A 22304-nucleotide genomic window follows, 5' to 3' on the forward strand; every position below is an offset into this window, starting at 1 on the left:
TGGTTCTTTTTCTTCTTCTTCTTCACCTGGTTCTTCTTCTTCTTTTTCTTCACCTGGTTCTTCATCTTCTTCTTCACCTGGTTCTTCTTCTTCTTCCCCTGGTTATTCTTCTTCTTCTTCTCCTGGTTATTCTTCTTCTTCTTCACCACCACCATCTTTTTTTTTTGTGTTCATATTCTTCCTCTTGTACCCAATAATGTTTTTTCCCTTACAGAACTCAACTGCTGTACATTTTTTTCTTCAACAGCATAGCTAAATTTGTGGCGTAATAATAGCTAGTGGCGCATGGCAGCAGCACATAATTCTGTGGACTCTGGTGGTGGGAACATAGACAGCAGGGGTTAAATACAGCAGCAGCAGGAGTGGCACATGGCAGTAGCGCATAATTCTTTGGACCCTGTCGGTGGGAACACAGACAGCACGAGGTTGAATACAGCAGCAGCAGCAGCAGGAGGAGGAGGAGTGACGTGTGGCAGCAGGCAATGTAACGGGCCATGGTACCTAGCGGTGGTACCACGGCTGTAAATAAACACCATAAAAGGAGGTTCCAGACAGCAGTCATGCAGCCCATATTGTGCCCAATGCACAACTGGGACAGCACAGTTTTCAACCCAGACACCTCAGATTTTTTTTTGTACAACAAAATGTAGCTATTGTAGTGGCGTAATAGCTAGTGGCGCATGGCAGCAGCACATAATTCTGTGGACTCTGGCGGTGGGAACATAGACAGCAGGGGTTAAATACAGCAGCAGCAGGAGTGGCGCATGGCAGTAGCGCATAATCCTGTGGACCCTGGCGGTGGGAACACAGACAGCAGGAGGTTAAATACAGCAGCAGCAGCAGCAGCAGGAGGAGTGATGTGTGGCAGCAGGCAATTGTAGTGGCATAATAGCTAGTGGCGCATGGCAGCAGCACATAATTCTGTGGACCCTGGCGGTGGGAAAACAGATGGCAGGAGGTTAAATACAGCAGCAGGAGGAGGAGGCGGCGGCAGAGGAGTGACATGTGGCAGCAGGCAATGTTACGTGCCATGGTACCTAGCGGTGGTACCATGGCTGTAAATAAACACCAACAGCAGGAGGTTCTGGACAGCAGTCCTGCAGCCCACATTGTGCCCAATGTACAACTGAGACAGCAAAGTTTTCAACCCAGACACCTCAGAATTTTTTTTTTTTTACAACAAAATGTAGCTATTGTAGTGGCGTAATAGCTAGTGGCGCATGGCAGCAGCGCATAATTCTGTGGACCCTGGCGGTGGGAACACAGACAGCAGGAGGTTAAATACAGCAGCAGCAGCAGGAGGAGGAGGAGTGACGTGTGGCAGCAGGTAATGTAGCGGGCCATGGTACCTAGCGGTTGTACCACGGCTGTAAATAAACACCAACAGCAGGAGGTTCTGGACAGCAGTTGTGCAGCCCACATTGTGCCCAATGCACAACTGGGATAGCACAGTTTTCAACCCAGACACCTCAGAATTTTTTTTAACAACATAATGTAGCTATTGTAGTGGCATAATAGCTAGTGGCGCATGGCAGCAGCGCATAATTCTGTGGACCCTGGCAGTGGGAACACAGACAGCAGGAGGTTAAATACAGCAGTAGCAGGAGGAGGAGTGATGTTTGGCAGCGAGCAATGTAGCGGGCCATGGTACCTAGCGGTGGTTCCACAGCACCTACAGAAAAAACAGGCCAAATTAGTAGGAGACTGAAGGTTTAAGTTGTGAAAAAATAATTCCCAGGCACCTCATGTCCTCCTCTCGCCGACAACAGGTGCCTGGAACATGCCTTCAATCCAGGCCTGGTTTATCTTCAAAAATGTGAGTCTGTCCACGGACTCTGGGGACAGACGAGAGCAATTCTCGGTGACCACGCCACTGGCTGCACTGAAGCACCTCTCGGAGAGAACGCTGGAAGGGGGGCAAGACAGGACTTCCAGGGCGTACTGCACCAGCTCACTCCAGATCTGCAAGCGCTCGACCCAGTACTCCATGGGGTCCACAGGCTCCTCACCGGTGTCAAGCCCACTGAAGGACACCATGTAGTCGACCACCATCCGGGTCAGGCGCTGGCTGTGACTTTGAGAGGAGGATGCTGCTGCACACACCTCCTCTCTCGGCTGCTCTACCGTCATGTAGAGTGCCTTTGCCAAGGTCAGCAGGTCTCCTGGGTGCCTGATGCTGCTGGCTGATACACCTGGCTGTGTTTGCTGGACAGGGACAGAGGGGTAGGTTAATTCCTAACCTACCTAAGCTATTAGGCTAAGGCTACCTAGGCTAGCAGGCCTTGCCTGCACACAGACCTAACACTAGCCTAGCACAGTATACAGTATATACATACTACACTAGCTGACTGAACTATAACAATCAAATTACTATCTATCTATAAATCAATATAATCAATGTGTTCAGGAGGTGAATACAATGTAAAACGCTGGGTTTAGCACAAGAAAAGCACTTGCTAAGACACACAGCAGCACTAGAGATGCTCTCAGTACCGCAGTCACAAGCAAGGACGCGCTCCCTAAGATGGCCGCCGCCTTATATAGAGGAGGGGAGGGCCAGGCTCCCCTCCTCTGATTGGTTGCTAGGGCCTCCTCTGGGGGCCTTCTGATTGGCCCAATGACTTCATCCCCTGGATACCGAAGCCGAATTCGTGATCACGCGTTAACACCAGTGATCACGGCCGAATTCGAGAGTGACTATTTGGGTACATTCGAATTCGAATTCGAGAGCAGTATTGCTCTTCGAATTCGAGTTCTGCAATTCTGAAACTCTACCCGTGATCACGGGTACATTTTGAATTTGTGATCTCTGGAGAGCAAGCCTGGTATCAGACACCTTACATCCATAGTTACGCCTAACTCAGACATATGAGGTGGTGTAACTTGCTTAGCGCCTTCATCTTGTTGCAACAATAATGGCTGTGAATCCGTTAATTCCCCACAAAAAAACTCCTGCGAAGTGTCAAATGAAGCGGATGTGGTGCTAGTAGTAGCGCTGGTGGCTGCGGAAGATGAGGTGTTCTGTGTTAAATAGTCATCTACGTCCGTACAATCTTGGGAGTTGATGGCATGTGCCTTGTGAACACTGTACTTTGGTCTACGGCTGCACAAAATCACGTCAGCATGACCTTGAACAGACCTGCCGGGTGGCCTGCCTCTAGCTCTGCCTCTAGCTCTGCCTCTTCCTCTGTCTGTTGTTTTGTCCATATTGGGGGGGATGAAGTGAAAGGTATGCACTGACTTAACTAATACAATCTGCAGTCACACAGGTGCAGTGAAAGGTATACACTGACTGCTTGTATAATACAATGTGCAGTCACAGATGCAGTGAAAGTTATGCACTGACTAGTACATAAAACAGTTTGCAGTTACACAGATGCAGTGAAAGGTATGCAGTGACTGCTGGTATAACAATGTGCAGTCACAAAGGTGCAGGGAAAAGGTATGCAATGACTGCTGGTAGAACAATGTGCAGTCACACAGGTCCAGTGAAAATGGATGCACTTACTGCTGGTATATAAAACAGCGTGCGGTCACACAGATGCAGTGAAAGGTATGCAGTGACTGCTGGTATAACAATGTGCAGTCACACAGGTGCAGTGAAAGGTATGCAGTGACTGCTGGTAGAACAATGTGCAGTCACACAGGTGCAGTGAAAGCTATGCAGTGACTGCTGGTATAACAATGTGCAGTCACACAGTGCTGGTCGTAATGGAAAAATCTACGCTTACGGATCATTACGTGTAATTTTACGCTATTACGCATTACGCAATTACGGTTACGGCGTAGGAAAATATGTACGGTACATCACTGTAATTACGCGTAAACTTACGCAGTTACGCGTAAGGATACCGTAATGTAGGCGCTTACACTACGATGTTACGCGTAGTGCCGTAATACCCATTAATGCGTATTTTTTTACGCATACGGACGATATGTACGCAATAGCCGTCAATGTGACAGTTATTGCGTACATATCATTCGTATGCGTCAAAACGTACGCTTATACTGAAGGGCGGGAGAAGATACTATTGATTGCTTAGGATGTTGACTGATTGGCTACTCTTAGAAAAGGGGAGTTTTTACGTTAGTAATTACGCGTAAAATTACGCGTAAGTGTTCGTAAAATTGCGCATACCTAGCAATTACGGTAGACAGTGTAATTACGATACCACTTTACCGCTTACGCGTAAATAATTACGTGTAAGACCGTAAGTTACGCGTAGCGCTTACGCGTAAATTTACATTGAATTACAGTGCGTAATTACGCTCATGCGTAATTTCGGCCCAGCACTGCAGTCACACAGGTGCAGTGAAAAGGTTGCAGTGACTGCTGGTATAACAATGTGCAGTCACACAGGTGTAGTGAAAAGGTTGCAGTGACTGCTGGTATAACAATGTGCAGTCACACAGGTGCAGTGAAAGGTATGCAGTGACTGCTGGTATAACAATGTGCAGTCACACAGGTGCAGTGAAAGATATGCAGTGACTGGTATTATAATACAATGTGCAGCAGTCACACAGGTACAGTGAAAATGGATGCACTGACTGCTGGTATATAAAACCGCGTGCGGTCACACAGATGCAGTGAAAGGTATGCAGTGACCGGTATATAGAACAGTGTGCAGTCATACAGATGCAGTGGAAGGTATGCAGTGACTGCTGGTATAACAATGTGCAGTCACACAGGTGCAGTGAAAGGTATGCAGTGACTGCTGGTATAACAATGTGTAGTCACACAGGTGCAGTGAAAGGTATGCAGTGACTGCTGGTATAACAACATGCTGAATGGATGGTGCTGACACCGACTGTCCCAGCACACAGGCTCCGAGAACTTTTCTTCTTTTTTCACTCTTCTGATACTTTTTTTTATTATTTCTTAGTTTTTAGCTTAGTGTTACTAGTTAGATTAGATTAGGATAAACTTGTTTTTCTTTTGAGCGTAGCCAGAAGCCAGGAAGACCTCCTGCTCTCCCTAGCAGACTAGACTCGCACGGGGCTCACCCACGTGGTTTGAGAGAGGCCTGGAAGACTCATACACACCGATACCCTGCGGCGAGCCCCGAGCAGTACCTTCACCGGGACTCACCAGCTACCAGCACCAGAGGAGGACTGGGACCCGAGCGCTACTATCCCCGCTAGCCGCCACTAGCTCCTGCGGGAATCTGCCACCAGAGCTGGCGTACCGGAACCCACGGTCCCCACCGAGGCCACCTGCGGGACCAGTGCTTTTGCTGCTCCACCGCTCCCGCTGCAGCTGCACCAAGTAATCCCGCAATCCACCCCCATTGTTCCAGCCTGCCGCTACCTGGGTGGTCACTGCCGGGTTCCCAGCTACCCACAGAAGCCGACTGCGGGACTAGTGCTCCGGCTCCACCGCTCCTGCTGCACCGTGCGCTTCCGCATTCCACCACCACTGCCTCAGCTTGCCGCTACTGGGAGCACCTTCACCGGGACTCACCAGCCACCAGAACCAGGGGAGGACTGCCTATGCTTGCCACCACTGGGATGGTCTCCAGAGGCTCCCAGCTACCCCTGAAGGACGCCTGCCTAAACTGCGCTCCAACACTGGACCAAGTCGGCCCCAGCTGTGCCGCTGGTATCCCCCCTGTATGCAGCATACAGGCACCCAGAGGACCATCTATGCACATCTGGCCTACAGGTCACTGATGCCACTCCACCTGCAGCAATGCAAGACCACAAGGTATGAACTTCAGAGCACATGCACTGTATCTTTGCCTGCCCTACAATCTCTGTCTTTGCAACACATGCCCTTGCACACGTATTAGAAGCGTCGACTGTCCAGGACTCAGAATCTGAGCTGCGGTTCTGCTTGCTTGCAATCTGCTCTACCAGCTGCCATCTGCTTATGCTTTCACACTACAGACTGTACAAATGTCACTCCCCCCTCCACCGAGCTCCCCCACCATGCCCTCCCTCACAGGCGCCACTATGCCACCTCACGCATCACGCAGGGTTTACACCAGGTCGCAGCTTGTCCAGTGGAAGGCTGTAGGGGCCCGCAGCCAGAGGACAGGCTCCTACTCAACTCTGTCTGGGGGTACATCCAGAAAATTACTTCCCATGGGGCACGCGCAGTCCAGCGACAATGGGGCTGCAAGGCGGGTGCCCGGGTAAGGCTGAGGAAAAATGGACTGCGCTCAGCCATTCTCTCAGCCCTCCTGGCAAATGTCCGCTCACTACCCAATAAGTAGCGATGGGCCGAACCTCCAATTTTAGGTTCGCAAACCCTGTTCGCGAACTGCCGCGGAAGGTTCGGTTCACAGGAACTTCCGCGAACCGTAATAGACTTCAATGGGGAGGCGAACCTTGAAAACTAGAAACATTTATGCTGGCCAGAAAAGTGATGGAAAAGATGTTTCAAGGTGTCTAACACCTGAGATCTTTCAGTGACTACAAGAGGGGAACATTTTTTTTCAAAAATACCTTATAGTTTTTGAGAAAATCAATTTTAAAGTAACTCCTTCTGACCGTGGGAAAATTAAGTGCCCGCCGACTTTAGCAGTTAATAGCAAAGCCGCTTTAAAAGCTAGAAACACCAAACTTGCAGAGAATGTTAAGAAGAACAGTGGGAATAAGAGGAAAACATTTTTTTTCAAAAAGACCTTATAGTTTTTGAGAAAATCAATTTTAAAGTTTCAATGTAAATTCTCCTTCTGACCGAGGGAAAATATACCCCCGCCGACTTTAATGGTTAATTGCAAAGCCCCTTTAAAAGCTAGCAACACCAAAATTACTGGGAATGTTAAGAAAAACAGTGGGAACAAGAGGAAAATTTTTTTTTGCAAAAATACCTTATAGTTTTTGAGAAAATCGATTTTAAAGTAAAAAAAAAGAGTCGATTCATAAAAAAGAACCGATTCATTAAAAAGATCCGGCTCATTCATGAGCCGTTAGTATAGCAGAGAATGCGTCCTCGGAAGGACGTGAAGCTGCTGGCTCCCGCTGCTGTCTCTTCCCACCTGCCTGCACCTGTCAACCCCCACCTAGGCTGGCACCCAGCGCACCCGGTGCACTGGGTGCCAGCCTAGGTGGGGGTTGACAGGTGCAAGCAGGCAGGTGGGGAGAGACAGCGGGGGCTAGCAGCTATGCGTCCGAAAAGACGCATTCTCTGCTATGTGGGTGGGGGGCTTCGGAGATCTTCAATAAACTTAATAGAAGATCGCAACATAAGAGGATACAGTTCGTTGGATCATTTACCGAGGATATTGGCGTGGGAAATTTTTTTTAAAGGTACAGGTAAGTATTTCTGGTTAATTAAGAAAATTAAAGGACTTTTTTGTGGTTGTGTTTTTATTTCATTTAACCCTTTGTGGAAATGGGTAAGGGGTACTTTGTACCTCTATACTCATTTCTCCTGGGAGGGGGTGGGCATCTGGGGTCCCCTTCTTAAAGGGGGCTCCCAGATGCCACCATGAACCCCCCCCCCCCGGAAGTCGTTGCCCCCACCTCCTCCTGGGGCACCGAGAGCCCCTTGTCCAAGGCTTGGCTGCCCCTCCCCCCTGGAGCCCCCCATACCATGGACCATGCAGGCTGGTATAGCCCAGTCGGCCGGGGCTCCGCATTCTGGCTATCCCAGCCTGCATGGGGACAATGGGTTACAGAGGCTCGGGAGGGGGGACCCCACGTCATTTTTTTTTCAGATTTCCCACACTCAGCACATAAAAATTATATATATATATATATATATATATATATAGATATAGATATAGATATATATAGATATATATATATACATATATATATGTATATATATATACACACATATATATATAGATATATATAGATATATATATATATTTTTTAAAGGACTTACGAGGCCACAAGTATGAAAAAAGTTAAATACCATTTCATAATCCAGATCCATGGAGGACACCATCTGCGCCCCCCCCCCCCTTTCATTCCGCCATGGCACCCACAGTAATACCGGCCCCGGTCGGGTCCCGACCCCTCCAAACAGGTCGGGTTCTCATTCCCCCCTCAATATGGCCGCCACAGATTGCCGTGGCTGCGCAGTCCGCATAGATGCGATTGCGGCTGTGCAGCTCTAGGTCCTCCTCCCGATGCGTCCGATGTATGCACGAATATTGATGACGCGGCAGGAGGAGGCCCTAGAGCTGCGCAGGTGCAATCGCGTCTGTGCGGACTGCGCAGCCACGGCAATCTGTGGCGGCCATATTGAGTGGGGAATGAGAACCCGACCTGTTCGGAGGGTCGGGAGTCGGGACCCGACCAGGGCCGGTATTACTGCGGGAGCCATGGGGGAATGAACGGGAGGGCGCGGATGGCGTCCTCCATGGATCTGGATTATGAAAAGGTATTTAACTTTTTTCACATTTGTGGCCTCGGAAGTCCTTTAACCCTCCTGGCGGTTTATTAAAATCTGCCAGGGGGCAGCAAAGTCGTTTTAAAAAAAATTAAAAATTTTCATGTAGCGAGACAAGGTCTCGCTACATGATAGCCACTGCTCAGCGGCATCCCCCTAGCCCCTCCGATCGCCTCCGGCGATCGGAGATCAGAGATCCTATTCAAAGAACGGGATCTCCTGGAGGGCTTCCCCCATCGCCATGGCGACGGGCGGGATGACGTCACCGACGTCATTGATGTTGTGACGTCAAAGGGGACTCCGATCCACCCCACAGCGCTGCCTGGCACTGATTGGCCAGGCAGCGCACGGGGTCTGGGGGGGCCGCTGCAGCGCGACGGATAGCGGCGGATCGGCGGGTAGCGGCGGCGATCGGATTGCACATGCAGCTAGCAAAGTGCTAGCTGTGTGTAGCAAAAAAAAAATCATGCAAATCGGCCCAGGTGGGCCTGAGCGAAGCCTTCCGGCGGCATAGCGCGTGCTCAGGAAAGGGGTTACCGCTAGGGAGGTTAAATATTGTTTCCTGCTATCTTTTTAACATATCCTGCAAATTTGGTGTTGCTAGGATGTAAGGGGCCTTTGCTATTAACTGCTAAAGTCGGCGGGTGATGATAACCAACCAGAATTATAGGGGTGCAAAAGTGCTGAATTCTGCCATAGGCTTCCATTAGGCTCCCAATTTACTTTCAAAAATCTCAAATCTTTTCAAAGGGCAATGGCTCAGCAGTTGCAAATTTACTAGCATTGTAGGAACTCTTAGGAAGATCATAACTGGTGAGTTTCGGGCCCCTAGGCCAAAGAGGTCATAGCCTAGGGTCACAAAAACCTGTTTATTTGGGCAATTTCAATGGTGGAGATTCTGACGAACATAAATCGCAGCCATGGCCGTTAGCAACCTCTGAATCTCACGAAATGTCTCATGCAGGTAGAAGACATATTGTTAGACTTGGACTCCAAAGATGGGTTCCCTACATCTCTGCAAACCAGAGTTACAGGGGTGCAAAAGTAGTAAAATCCCCCATAGGCTTTCATTGGCTCCCTATTTCACTTTCCAAAATCTCATATCTTTTTAAAGGGCAATTGCTCAGCAGTGGCAAATTTTCTAGCATTGTAGGAACTGTTAGGGGGATCATAACTGGTGAGTTTCGGGCCCCTAGGCTGAAGAGGTCATAGCCTAGGGTCACAAAAACCTGTTTATTTGGGCAATTTCTATGGTGGCGATTCTGACGTACATAAATCGCAGCCATGGCCGTTAGCAACGTCTGAATCTCACGAAATGTCTCATGCAGGTAGAAGACATATTGTTAGACTTGGACTCCAAAGATGGGTTCCCTACATCTCTGCAAACCAGAGTTACAGGGGTGAAAAAGTAGTGAAATCCCCCATAGGCTTTCATTGGCTCCCTATTTCACTTTCCAAAATCTCATATCTTTTCAAAGGGCAATTGCTCAGCAGTGGCAAATTTTCTAGCATTGTAGGAACTGTTAGGGGGATCATAACTGGTGAGTTTCGGGCCCCTAGGCTGAAGAGGTCATAGCCTAGGGTCACAAAAACCTGTTTATTTGGGCAATTTCTATGGTGGCGATTCTGACGTACATAAATCGCAGCCATGGCCGTTAGCAACGGCTGAATCTCACGAAATGTCTCATGCAGGTATAAGACATATTGTTAGACTTGGACTCCAAAGATGGGTTCCCTACATCTCTGCAAACCAGAGTTACAGGGGTCCAAATTTGGTAAAAATTCCACATAGGCTTTCATTGGGCCTCCTATTTACAGTTCCAAAATCTCACACCATTTCAAAGGGCAATGGCTCAGCAGTGGAAAATTTTCTAGCATTGTAGGGACCCTTAGGGGGATCATGACTGGTGAGTTTCGGGCCCCTAGGCCGAAGAGGTCATAGCCTAGGGTCACAAAAACCTGTTTATTTGGGCAATTTCAATGGTGGTGATTCTGACATACATAAATCGCAGCCATGGCCGTTAGCAACGTCTGAATCTCACATGTCTCATGCAGGTAGAAGACATATTGTTAGACTTGGACTCCAAAGATGGGTTCCCTACATCTCTGCAAACCAGAGTTACAGGGGTGAAAAAGTAGTAAAATCCCCCATAGGCTTTCATTGGCTCCCTATTTCTCTTTCCAAAATCTCACATCTTTTCAAAGGGCAATTGCTCAGCAGTGGCAAATGTTCTAGCATTGTAGAAACTGTTAGGGGGATCATAACTGGTGAGTTTCGGGCCCCTAGGCCGAAGAGGTCATAGCCTAGGGTCACAAAAACCTGTTTATTTGGGCAATTGCAATGGTGGTGATTCTGACGTACATAAATCGCAGCCATGGCCGTTAGCAACGGCTGAATCTCACGAAATGTCTCATGCAGGTAGAAGACATATTGTTAGACTTGGACTCCAAAGATGGGTTCCCTACATCTCTGCAAACCAGAGTTACAGGGATCCAAAATTGGTAAAATCCCCCATAGGCTTTCATTGGCTCCCTATTTCACTTTCCAAAATCTCACATCTTTACAAAGGGCAATTGCTCAGCAGTGGCAAATTTTCTAGCATTGTAGGAACTGTTAGGGGGATCATAACTGGTGGGTTCCGGGTCCCTAGGCCAAAGAAGTCATAGCCTAGGGTCACAAAAACCTGTTTATTTGGGCAATTTCAATGGTGGTGATTCTGACGTACATAAATCGCAGCCATGGCCGTTAGCAACGTCTGAATCTCACGAAATGTCTCATGCAGGTAGAAGACATATTGTTAGACTTGGACCCCAAAGATGGGTTCCCTACATCTCTGCAAACCAGAGTTACAGGGGTCCAAAATTGGTAAAATCCCCCATAGGCTTTCATTGGGCCTCCTATTTACAGTTCCAAAATCTCACACCATTTCAAAGGACAATAGCTCAGCAGTGGCAAATGTTCTAGCATTGTAGGAACTGTTAGGGGGATCATAACTGGTGAGTTTCGGGCCCCTAGGCCGAAGAGGTCATAGCCTAGGGTCACAAAAACCTGTTTATTTGGGCAATTTCAATGGTGGTGATTCTGACATACATAAATCGCAGCCATGGCCGTTAGCAACGTCTGAATATCACAACATGTCTCATGCAGGTAGAAGACATATTGTTAGACTTGGACTCCAAAGATGGGTTCCCTACATCTCTGCAAACCAGAGTTACAGGGGTGCAAAAGTAGTAAAATCCTCCATAGGCTTTCATTGGCTCCCTATTTCTCTTTCCAAAATCTCACATCTTTTCAAAGGGCAATTGCTCAGCAGTGGCAAATGTTCTAGCATTGTAGGAACTGTTAGGGGGATCATAACTGGTGAGTTTTGGGCCCCTAGGCCGAAGAGGTCATTGCCTAGGGTCACAAAAACCTGTTTATTTGGGCAATTTCAATGGTGGTGATTCTGACGTACATAAATCGCAGCCATGGCCGTTAGCAACGGCTGAATCTCACGAAATGTCTCATGCAGGTAGAAGACATATTGTTAGACTTGGACTCCAAAGATAGGTTCCCTACATCTCTGCAAACCAGAGTTACAGGGGTCCAAAATTGGTAAAATCCCACATAGGCTTTCATTGGGCCTCCTATTTACAGTTCCAAAATCTCACACCATTTCAAAGGGCAATGGCTCAGCAGTGGAAAATTTTCTAGCATTGTAGGGACCCTTAGGGGGATCATGACTGGTGAGTTTCAGGCCCCTAGGCCGAAGAGGTCATAGCCTAGGGTCACAAAAACCTGTTTATTTGGGCAATTTCAATGGTGGTGATTCTGACGTACATAAATCGCAGCCATGGCCGTTAGCAACATCTGAATCTCACAACATGTCTCATGCAGGTAGAAGACATATTGTTAGACTTGGACTCCAAAGATGGGTTCCCTACATCTCTGCAAACCAGAGTTACAGGGTGCAAAAGTAGTAAAATCCCCAATAGGCTTTCATTGGCTCCCTATTTCTCTTTCCAAAATCTCACATCTTTTCAAAGGGCAATTGCTCAGCAGTGGAAAATTTTCTAGCATTGTAGGAACTGTTAGGGGGATCATAACTGATGGGTTTCAGGTCCCTAGGCCAAAAAAGGTCATAGCCTAGGGTCACAAAAACCTGTTTATTTGGGCAATTTCAATGGTGGTGATTCTGACGTACATAAATCGCAGCCATGGCCGTTAGCAACGTCTGAATCTCACGAAATGTCTCATGCAGGTAGAAGACATATTGTTAGACTTGGACTCCAAAGATGGGTTCCCTACATCTCTGCAAACCAGAGTTACAGGGGTCCAAAATTGGTAAAATCCCACATAGGCTTTCATTGGGCCTCCTATTTACAGTTCCAAAATCTCACACCATTTGAAAGGGCAATGGCTCAGCAGTGGAAAATTTTCTAGCATTATAGGGACCCTTAGGGGGATCATGACTGGTGATTTTTGGGCCCCTAGGCCGAAGAGGTCATAGCCTAGGGTCACAAAAACCTGTTTATTTGGGCAATTTCAATGGTGGTGATTCTGACATACATAAATCGCAGCCATGGCCATTAGCAACGTCTGAATCTCACGAAATGTCTCATGCAGGTAGAAGACATATTGTTAGACTTGGACTCCAAAGATGGGTTCCCTACATCTCTGCAAACCAGAGTTACAGGGGTGCAAAAGTAGTAAAATCCCGCATAGGCTTTCATTGGCTCCCTATTTTACTTTCCAAAATCTCACATCTTTTCACAGGGCAATTGCTCAGCAGTGGAAAATTTTCTAGCATTGTAGGAACTGTTAGGGGGATCATAACTGGTGAGTTTCGGGCCCCTAGGCCGAAGAAGTCATAGCCTAGGGTCACAAAAACCTTTTTATTTGGGCAATTTCTATGGTGGCGATTCTGACGTACATAAATCGCAGCCATGGCCGTTAGCAACGGCTGAATCTCACGAAATGTCTCATGCAGGTAGAAGACATATTGTTAGACTTGGACTCCAAAGATGGGTTCCCTACATCTCTGCAAACCAGAGTTACAGGGGTCCAAAATTGGTAAAAATTCCACATAGGCTTTCATTGGGCCTCCTATTTACAGTTCCAAAATCCCACACCATTTCAAAGGGCAATGGCTCAGCAGTGGCAAATTTTCTAGCATTGTAGGGACCCTTAGGGGGATCATGACTGGTGATTTTCGGGCCCCTAGGCCGAAGAGGTCATAGCCTAGGGTCACAAAAACCTGTTTATTTGGGCAATTTGAATAGTGGTGATTCTGACATACATAAATCGCAGCCATGGCCGTTAGCAACGTCTGAATCTCACAACATGTCTCATGCAGGTAGAAGACATATTGTTAGACTTGGACTCCAAAGATGGGTTCCCTACATCTCTGCAAACCAGAGTTACAGGGGTGAAAAAGTAGTAAAATCCCCCATAGGCTTTCATTGGCTCCCTATTTCTCTTTCCAAAATCTCACATCTTTTCAAAGGGCAATTGCTCAGCAGTGGCAAATGTTCTAGCATTGTAGGAACTGTTAGGGGGATCATAACTGGTGAGTTTTGGGACCCTAGGCCGAAGAGGTCATAGCCTAGGGTCACAAAAACCTGTTTATTTGGGCAATTGCAATGGTGGTGATTCTGACGTACATAAATCGCAGCCATGGCCGTTAGCAACGGCTGAATCTCACGAAATGTCTCATGCAGGTAGAAGACATATTGTTAGACTTGGACTCCAAAGATGGGTTCCCTACATCTCTGCAAACCAGAGTTACAGGGATCCAAAATTGGTAAAATCCCCCATAGGCTTTCATTGGGCCTCCTATTTACAGTTCCAAAATCTCACACCATTTCAAAGGACAATGGCTCAGCAGTGGCAAATGTTCTAGCATTGTAGGGACCCCTAGGGGGATCATAACTGGTGAGTTTCGGGCCCCTAGGCTGAAGAGGTCATAGCCTAGGGTCACAAAAACCTGTTTATTTGGGCAATTTCAATGGTGGTGATTCTGACATACATAAATCGCAGCCATGGCCGTTAGCAACGTCTGAATCTCACAACATGTCTCATGCAGGTAGAAGACATATTGTTAGACTTGGACTCCAAAGATGGGTTCCCTACATCTCTGCAAACCAGAGTTACAGGGGTGCAAAAGTAGTAAAATCCTCCATAGGCTTTCATTGGCTCCCTATTTCTCTTTCCAAAATCTCACATCTTTTCAAAGGGCAATTGCTCAGCAGTGGCAAATGTTCTAGCATTGTAGGAACTGTTAGGGGTATCATAACTGGTGAGTTTTGGGCCCCTAGGCCGAAGAGGTCATTGCCTAGGGTCACAAAAACCTGTTTATTTGGGCAATTTCAATGGTGGTGATTCTGACGTACATAAATCGCAGCCATGGCCGTTAGCAACGGCTGAATCTCACGAAATGTCTCATGCAGGTAGAAGACATATTGTTAGACTTGGACTCCAAAGATGGGTTCCCTACATCTCTGCAAACCAGAGTTACATGGGTCCAAAATTGGTAAAATCCCACATAGGCTTTCATTGGGCCTCCTATTTACAGTTCCAAAATCTCACACCATTTCAAAGGGCAATGGCTCAGCAGTGGCAAATTTTCTAGCATTGTAGGGACCCTTAGGGGGATCATGACTGGTGATTTTCGGGCCCCTAGGCCGAAGAGGTCATAGCCTAGGGTCACAAAAACCTGTTTATTTGGGCAATTTCAATGGTGGTGATTCTGACGTACATAAATCGCAGCCATGGCCATTAGCAACGTCTGAATCTCACGAAATGTCTCATGCAGGTAGAAGACATATTGTTAGACTTGGACTCCAAAGATGGGTTCCCTACATCTCTGCAAACCAGAGTTACAGGGGTCCAAAATTGGTAAAATCCCCCATAGGCTTTCATTGGGCCTCCTATTTACAGTTCCAAAATCTCACACCATTTCAAAGGGCAATGGCTCAGCAGTGGAAAATTTTCTAGCATTGTAGGGACCCTTAGGGGGATCATGACTGGTGAGTTTCAGGCCCCTAGGCCGAAGAGGTCATAGCCTAGGGTCACAAAAACCTGTTTATTTGGGCAATTTCAATGGTGGTGATTCTGACGTACATAAATCGCAGCCATGGCCGTTAGCAACGTCTGAATCTCACGAAATGTCTCATGCAGGTAGAAGACATATTGTTAGACTTGGACTCCAAAGATGGGTTCCCTACATCTCTGCAAACCAGAGTTACAGGGGTGCAAAAGTAGTAAAATCCTCCATAGGCTTTCATTGGCTCCCTATTTCTCTTTCCAAAATCTCACATCTTTTCAAAGGGCAATTGCTCAGCAGTGGCAAATGTTCTAGCATTGTAGGAACTGTTAGGGGGATCATAACTGGTGAGTTTTGGGCCCCTAGGCCGAAGAGGTCATTGCCTAGGGTCACAAAAACCTGTTTATTTGGGCAATTTCAATGGTGGTGATTCTGACGTACATAAATCGCAGCCATGGCCGTTAGCAACGGCTGAATCTCACGAAATGTCTCATGCAGGTAGAAGACATATTGTTAGACTTGGACTCCAAAGATAGGTTCCCTACATCTCTGCAAACCAGAGTTACAGGGGTCCAAAATTGGTAAAATCCCACATAGGCTTTCATTGGGCCTCCTATTTACAGTTCCAAAATCTCACACCATTTCAAAGGGCAATGGCTCAGCAGTGGAAAATTTTCTAGCATTGTAGGGACCCTTAGGGGGATCATGACTGGTGAGTTTCAGGCCCCTAGGCCGAAGAGGTCATAGCCTAGGGTCACAAAAACCTGTTTATTTGGGCAATTTCAATGGTGGTGATTCTGACGTACATAAATCGCAGCCATGGCCGTTAGCAACATCTGAATCTCACAACATGTCTCATGCAGGTAGAAGACATATTGTTAGACTTGGACTCCAAAGATGGGTTCCCTACATCTCTGCAAACCAGAGTTACAGGGTGCAAAAGTAGTAAAATCCCCAATAGGCTTTCATTGGCTCCCTATTTCTCTTTCCAAAATCTCACATCTTTTCAAAGGGCAATTGCTCAGCAGTGGAAAATTTTCTAGCATTGTAGGAACTGTTAGGGGGATCATAACTGATGGGTTTCAGGTCCCTAGGCCAAAAAAGGTCATAGCCTAGGGTCACAAAAACCTGTTTATTTGGGCAATTTCAATGGTGGTGATTCTGACGTACATAAATCGCAGCCATGGCCGTTAGCAACGTCTGAATCTCACGAAATGTCTCATGCAGGTAGAAGACATATTGTTAGACTTGGACTCCAAAGATGGGTTCCCTACATCTCTGCAAACCAGAGTTACAGGGGTCCAAAATTGGTAAAATCCCACATAGGCTTTCATTGGGCCTCCTATTTACAGTTCCAAAATCTCACACCATTTGAAAGGGCAATGGCTCAGCAGTGGAAAATTTTCTAGCATTATAGGGACCCTTAGGGGGATCATGACTGGTGATTTTTGGGCCCCTAGGCCGAAGAGGTCATAGCCTAGGGTCACAAAAACCTGTTTATTTGGGCAATTTCAATGGTGGTGATTCTGACATACATAAATCGCAGCCATGGCCATTAGCAACGTCTGAATCTCACGAAATGTCTCATGCAGGTAGAAGACATATTGTTAGACTTGGACTCCAAAGATGGGTTCCCTACATCTCTGCAAACCAGAGTTACAGGGGTGCAAAAGTAGTAAAATCCCGCATAGGCTTTCATTGGCTCCCTATTTTACTTTCCAAAATCTCACATCTTTTCACAGGGCAATTGCTCAGCAGTGGAAAATTTTCTAGCATTGTAGGAACTGTTAGGGGGATCATAACTGGTGAGTTTCGGGCCCCTAGGCCGAAGAAGTCATAGCCTAGGGTCACAAAAACCTTTTTATTTGGGCAATTTCTATGGTGGCGATTCTGACGTACATAAATCGCAGCCATGGCCGTTAGCAACGGCTGAATCTCACGAAATGTCTCATGCAGGTAGAAGACATATTGTTAGACTTGGACTCCAAAGATGGGTTCCCTACATCTCTGCAAACCAGAGTTACAGGGGTCCAAAATTGGTAAAAATTCCACATAGGCTTTCATTGGGCCTCCTATTTACAGTTCCAAAATCCCACACCATTTCAAAGGGCAATGGCTCAGCAGTGGCAAATTTTCTAGCATTGTAGGGACCCTTAGGGGGATCATGACTGGTGATTTTCGGGCCCCTAGGCCGAAGAGGTCATAGCCTAGGGTCACAAAAACCTGTTTATTTGGGCAATTTGAATAGTGGTGATTCTGACATACATAAATCGCAGCCATGGCCGTTAGCAACGTCTGAATCTCACAACATGTCTCATGCAGGTAGAAGACATATTGTTAGACTTGGACTCCAAAGATGGGTTCCCTACATCTCTGCAAACCAGAGTTACAGGGGTGAAAAAGTAGTAAAATCCCCCATAGGCTTTCATTGGCTCCCTATTTCTCTTTCCAAAATCTCACATCTTTTCAAAGGGCAATTGCTCAGCAGTGGCAAATGTTCTAGCATTGTAGGAACTGTTAGGGGGATCATAACTGGTGAGTTTTGGGACCCTAGGCCGAAGAGGTCATAGCCTAGGGTCACAAAAACCTGTTTATTTGGGCAATTGCAATGGTGGTGATTCTGACGTACATAAATCGCAGCCATGGCCGTTAGCAACGGCTGAATCTCACGAAATGTCTCATGCAGGTAGAAGACATATTGTTAGACTTGGACTCCAAAGATGGGTTCCCTACATCTCTGCAAACCAGAGTTACAGGGATCCAAAATTGGTAAAATCCCCCATAGGCTTTCATTGGGCCTCCTATTTACAGTTCCAAAATCTCACACCATTTCAAAGGACAATGGCTCAGCAGTGGCAAATGTTCTAGCATTGTAGGGACCCCTAGGGGGATCATAACTGGTGAGTTTCGGGCCCCTAGGCTGAAGAGGTCATAGCCTAGGGTCACAAAAACCTGTTTATTTGGGCAATTTCAATAGTGGTGATTCTGACATACATAAATCGCAGCCATGGCCGTTAGCAACGTCTGAATCTCACAACATGTCTCATGCAGGTAGAAGACATATTGTTAGACTTGGACTCCAAAGATGGGTTCCCTACATCTCTGCAAACCAGAGTTACAGGGGTGCAAAAGTAGTAAAATCCTCCATAGGCTTTCATTGGCTCCCTATTTCTCTTTCCAAAATCTCACATCTTTTCAAAGGGCAATTGCTCAGCAGTGGCAAATGTTCTAGCATTGTAGGAACTGTTAGGGGGATCATAACTGGTGAGTTTTGGGCCCCTAGGCCGAAGAGGTCATTGCCTAGGGTCACAAAAACCTGTTTATTTGGGCAATTTCAATGGTGGTGATTCTGACGTACATAAATCGCAGCCATGGCCGTTAGCAACGGCTGAATCTCACGAAATGTCTCATGCAGGTAGAAGACATATTGTTAGACTTGGACTCCAAAGATGGGTTCCCTACATCTCTGCAAACCAGAGTTACATGGGTCCAAAATTGGTAAAATCCCACATAGGCTTTCATTGGGCCTCCTATTTACAGTTCCAAAATCTCACACCATTTCAAAGGGCAATGGCTCAGCAGTGGCAAATTTTCTAGCATTGTAGGGACCCTTAGGGGGATCATGACTGGTGATTTTCGGGCCCCTAGGCCGAAGAGGTCATAGCCTAGGGTCACAAAAACCTGTTTATTTGGGCAATTTCAATGGTGGTGATTCTGACGTACATAAATCGCAGCCATGGCCATTAGCAACGTCTGAATCTCACGAAATGTCTCATGCAGGTAGAAGACATATTGTTAGACTTGGACTCCAAAGATGGGTTCCCTACATCTCTGCAAACCAGAGTTACAGGGGTCCAAAATTGGTAAAATCCCCCATAGGCTTTCATTGGGCCTCCTATTTACAGTTCCAAAATCTCACACCATTTCAAAGGGCAATGGCTCAGCAGTGGAAAATTTTCTAGCATTGTAGGGACCCTTAGGGGGATCATGACTGGTGAGTTTCAGGCCCCTAGGCCGAAGAGGTCATAGCCTAGGGTCACAAAAACCTGTTTATTTGGGCAATTTCAATGGTGGTGATTCTGACGTACATAAATCGCAGCCATGGCCGTTAGCAACGTCTGAATCTCACGAAATGTCTCATGCAGGTAGAAGACATATTGTTAGACTTGGACTCCAAAGATGGGTTCCCTACATCTCTGCAAACCAGAGTTACAGGGGTGCAAAAGTAGTAAAATCCCCAATAGGCTTTCATTGGCTCCCTATTTCTCTTTCCAAAATCTCACATCTTTTCAAAGGGCAATTGCTCAGCAGTGGCAAAGGTTCTAGCATTGTAGGAACTGTTAGGGGGATCATAACTGGTGAGTTTTGGGCCCCTAGGCCGAAGAGGTCATAGCCTAGGGTCACAAAAACCTGTTTATTTGGGCAATTGCAATGGTGGTGATTCTGACGTACATAAATCGCAGCCATGGCCGTTAGCAACGGCTGAATCTCACGAAATGTCTCATGCAGGTAGAAGATATATTGTTAGACTTGGACTCCAAAGATGGGTTCCCTACATCTCTGCAAACCAGAGTTACAGGGATCCAAAATTGGTAAAATCCCCCATAGGCTTTCATTGGCTCCCTATTTCACTTTCCAAAATCTCACATCTTTTCAAAGGGCAATTGCTCAGCAGTGGCAAATTTTCTAGCATTGTAGGAACTGTTAGGGGGATCATAACTGGTGAGTTTCGGGCCCCTAGGCCGAAGAAGTCATAGCCTAGGGTCACAAACACCTGTTTATTTGGGCAATTTCAATGGTGGTGATTCTGACGTACATAAATCGCAGCCATGGCCGTTAGCAACATCTGAATCTCACGAAATGTCTCATGCAGGTAGAAGACATATTGTTAGACTTGGACTCCAAAGATGGGTTCCCTACATCTCTGCAAACCAGAGTTACATGGGTCCAAAATTGGTAAAATCCCACATAGGCTTTCATTGGGCCTCCTATTTACAGTTCCAAAATCTCACACCATTTCAAAGGGCAATGGCTCAGCAGTGGCAAATTTTCTAGCATTGTAGGGACCCTTAGGGGGATCATGACTGGTGATTTTCGGGCCCCTAGGCCGAAGAGGTCATAGCCTAGGGTCACAAAAACCTGTTTATTTGGGCAATTTCAATGGTGGTGATTCTGACGTACATAAATCGCAGCCATGGCCATTAGCAACGTCTGAATCTCACGAAATGTCTCATGCAGGTAGAAGATATATTGTTAGACTTGGACTCCAAAGATGGGTTCCCTACATCTCTGCAAACCAGAGTTACAGGGGTGCAAAAGTAGTAAAATCCCCCATAGGCTTTCATTGGCTCCCTATTTCACTTTCCAAAATCTCACATCTTTTCACAGGGCAATTGCTCAGCAGTGGCAAATTTTCTAGCATTGTAGGAACTGTTAGGGGGATCATAACTGATGGGTTTCGGGTCCCTAGGCCAAAAAAGGTCAGAGCCTAGGGTCACAAAAACCTGTTTATTTGGGCAATTTCAATGGTGGTGATTCTGACGTACATAAATCGCAGCCATGGCCGTTAGCAACGTCTGAATCTCACGAAATGTCTCATGCAGGTAGAAGACATATTGTTAGACTTGGACTCCAAAGATGGGTTCCCTACATCTCTGCAAACCAGAGTTACAGGGGTGAAAAAGTAGTAAAATCCCCCATAGGCTTTCATTGGCTCCCTATTTCTCTTTCCAAAATCTCACATCTTTTCAAAGGGCAATTGCTCAGCAGTGGCAAATGTTCTAGCATTGTAGGAACTGTTAGGGGGATCATAACTGGTGAGTTTTGGGACCCTAGGCCGAAGAGGTCATAGCCTAGGGTCACAAAAACCTGTTTATTTGGGCAATTGCAATGGTGGTGATTCTGACGTACATAAATCGCAGCCATGGCCGTTAGCAACGGCTGAATCTCACGAAATGTCTCATGCAGGTAGAAGACATATTGTTAGACTTGGACTCCAAAGATGGGTTCCCTACATCTCTGCAAACCAGAGTTACAGGGATCCAAAATTGGTAAAATCCCCCATAGGCTTTCATTGGGCCTCCTATTTACAGTTCCAAAATCTCACACCATTTCAAAGGACAATGGCTCAGCAGTGGCAAATGTTCTAGCATTGTAGGGACCCCTAGGGGGATCATAACTGGTGAGTTTCGGGCCCCTAGGCTGAAGAGGTCATAGCCTAGGGTCACAAAAACCTGTTTATTTGGGCAATTTCAATGGTGGTGATTCTGACATACATAAATCGCAGCCATGGCCGTTAGCAACGTCTGAATCTCACAACATGTCTCATGCAGGTAGAAGACATATTGTTAGACTTGGACTCCAAAGATGGGTTCCCTACATCTCTGCAAACCAGAGTTACAGGGGTGCAAAAGTAGTAAAATCCTCCATAGGCTTTCATTGGCTCCCTATTTCTCTTTCCAAAATCTCACATCTTTTCAAAGGGCAATTGCTCAGCAGTGGCAAATGTTCTAGCATTGTAGGAACTGTTAGGGGGATCATAACTGGTGAGTTTTGGGCCCCTAGGCCGAAGAGGTCATTGCCTAGGGTCACAAAAACCTGTTTATTTGGGCAATTTCAATGGTGGTGATTCTGACGTACATAAATCGCAGCCATGGCCGTTAGCAACGGCTGAATCTCACGAAATGTCTCATGCAGGTAGAAGACATATTGTTAGACTTGGACTCCAAAGATGGGTTCCCTACATCTCTGCAAACCAGAGTTACATGGGTCCAAAATTGGTAAAATCCCACATAGGCTTTCATTGGGCCTCCTATTTACAGTTCCAAAATCTCACACCATTTCAAAGGGCAATGGCTCAGCAGTGGCAAATTTTCTAGCATTGTAGGGACCCTTAGGGGGATCATGACTGGTGATTTTCGGGCCCCTAGGCC

Source organism: Hyperolius riggenbachi, chromosome 6 (genome assembly GCF_040937935.1).
Source record: "Hyperolius riggenbachi isolate aHypRig1 chromosome 6, aHypRig1.pri, whole genome shotgun sequence".
Taxonomy (NCBI): Eukaryota; Metazoa; Chordata; class Amphibia; order Anura; family Hyperoliidae; genus Hyperolius; species Hyperolius riggenbachi.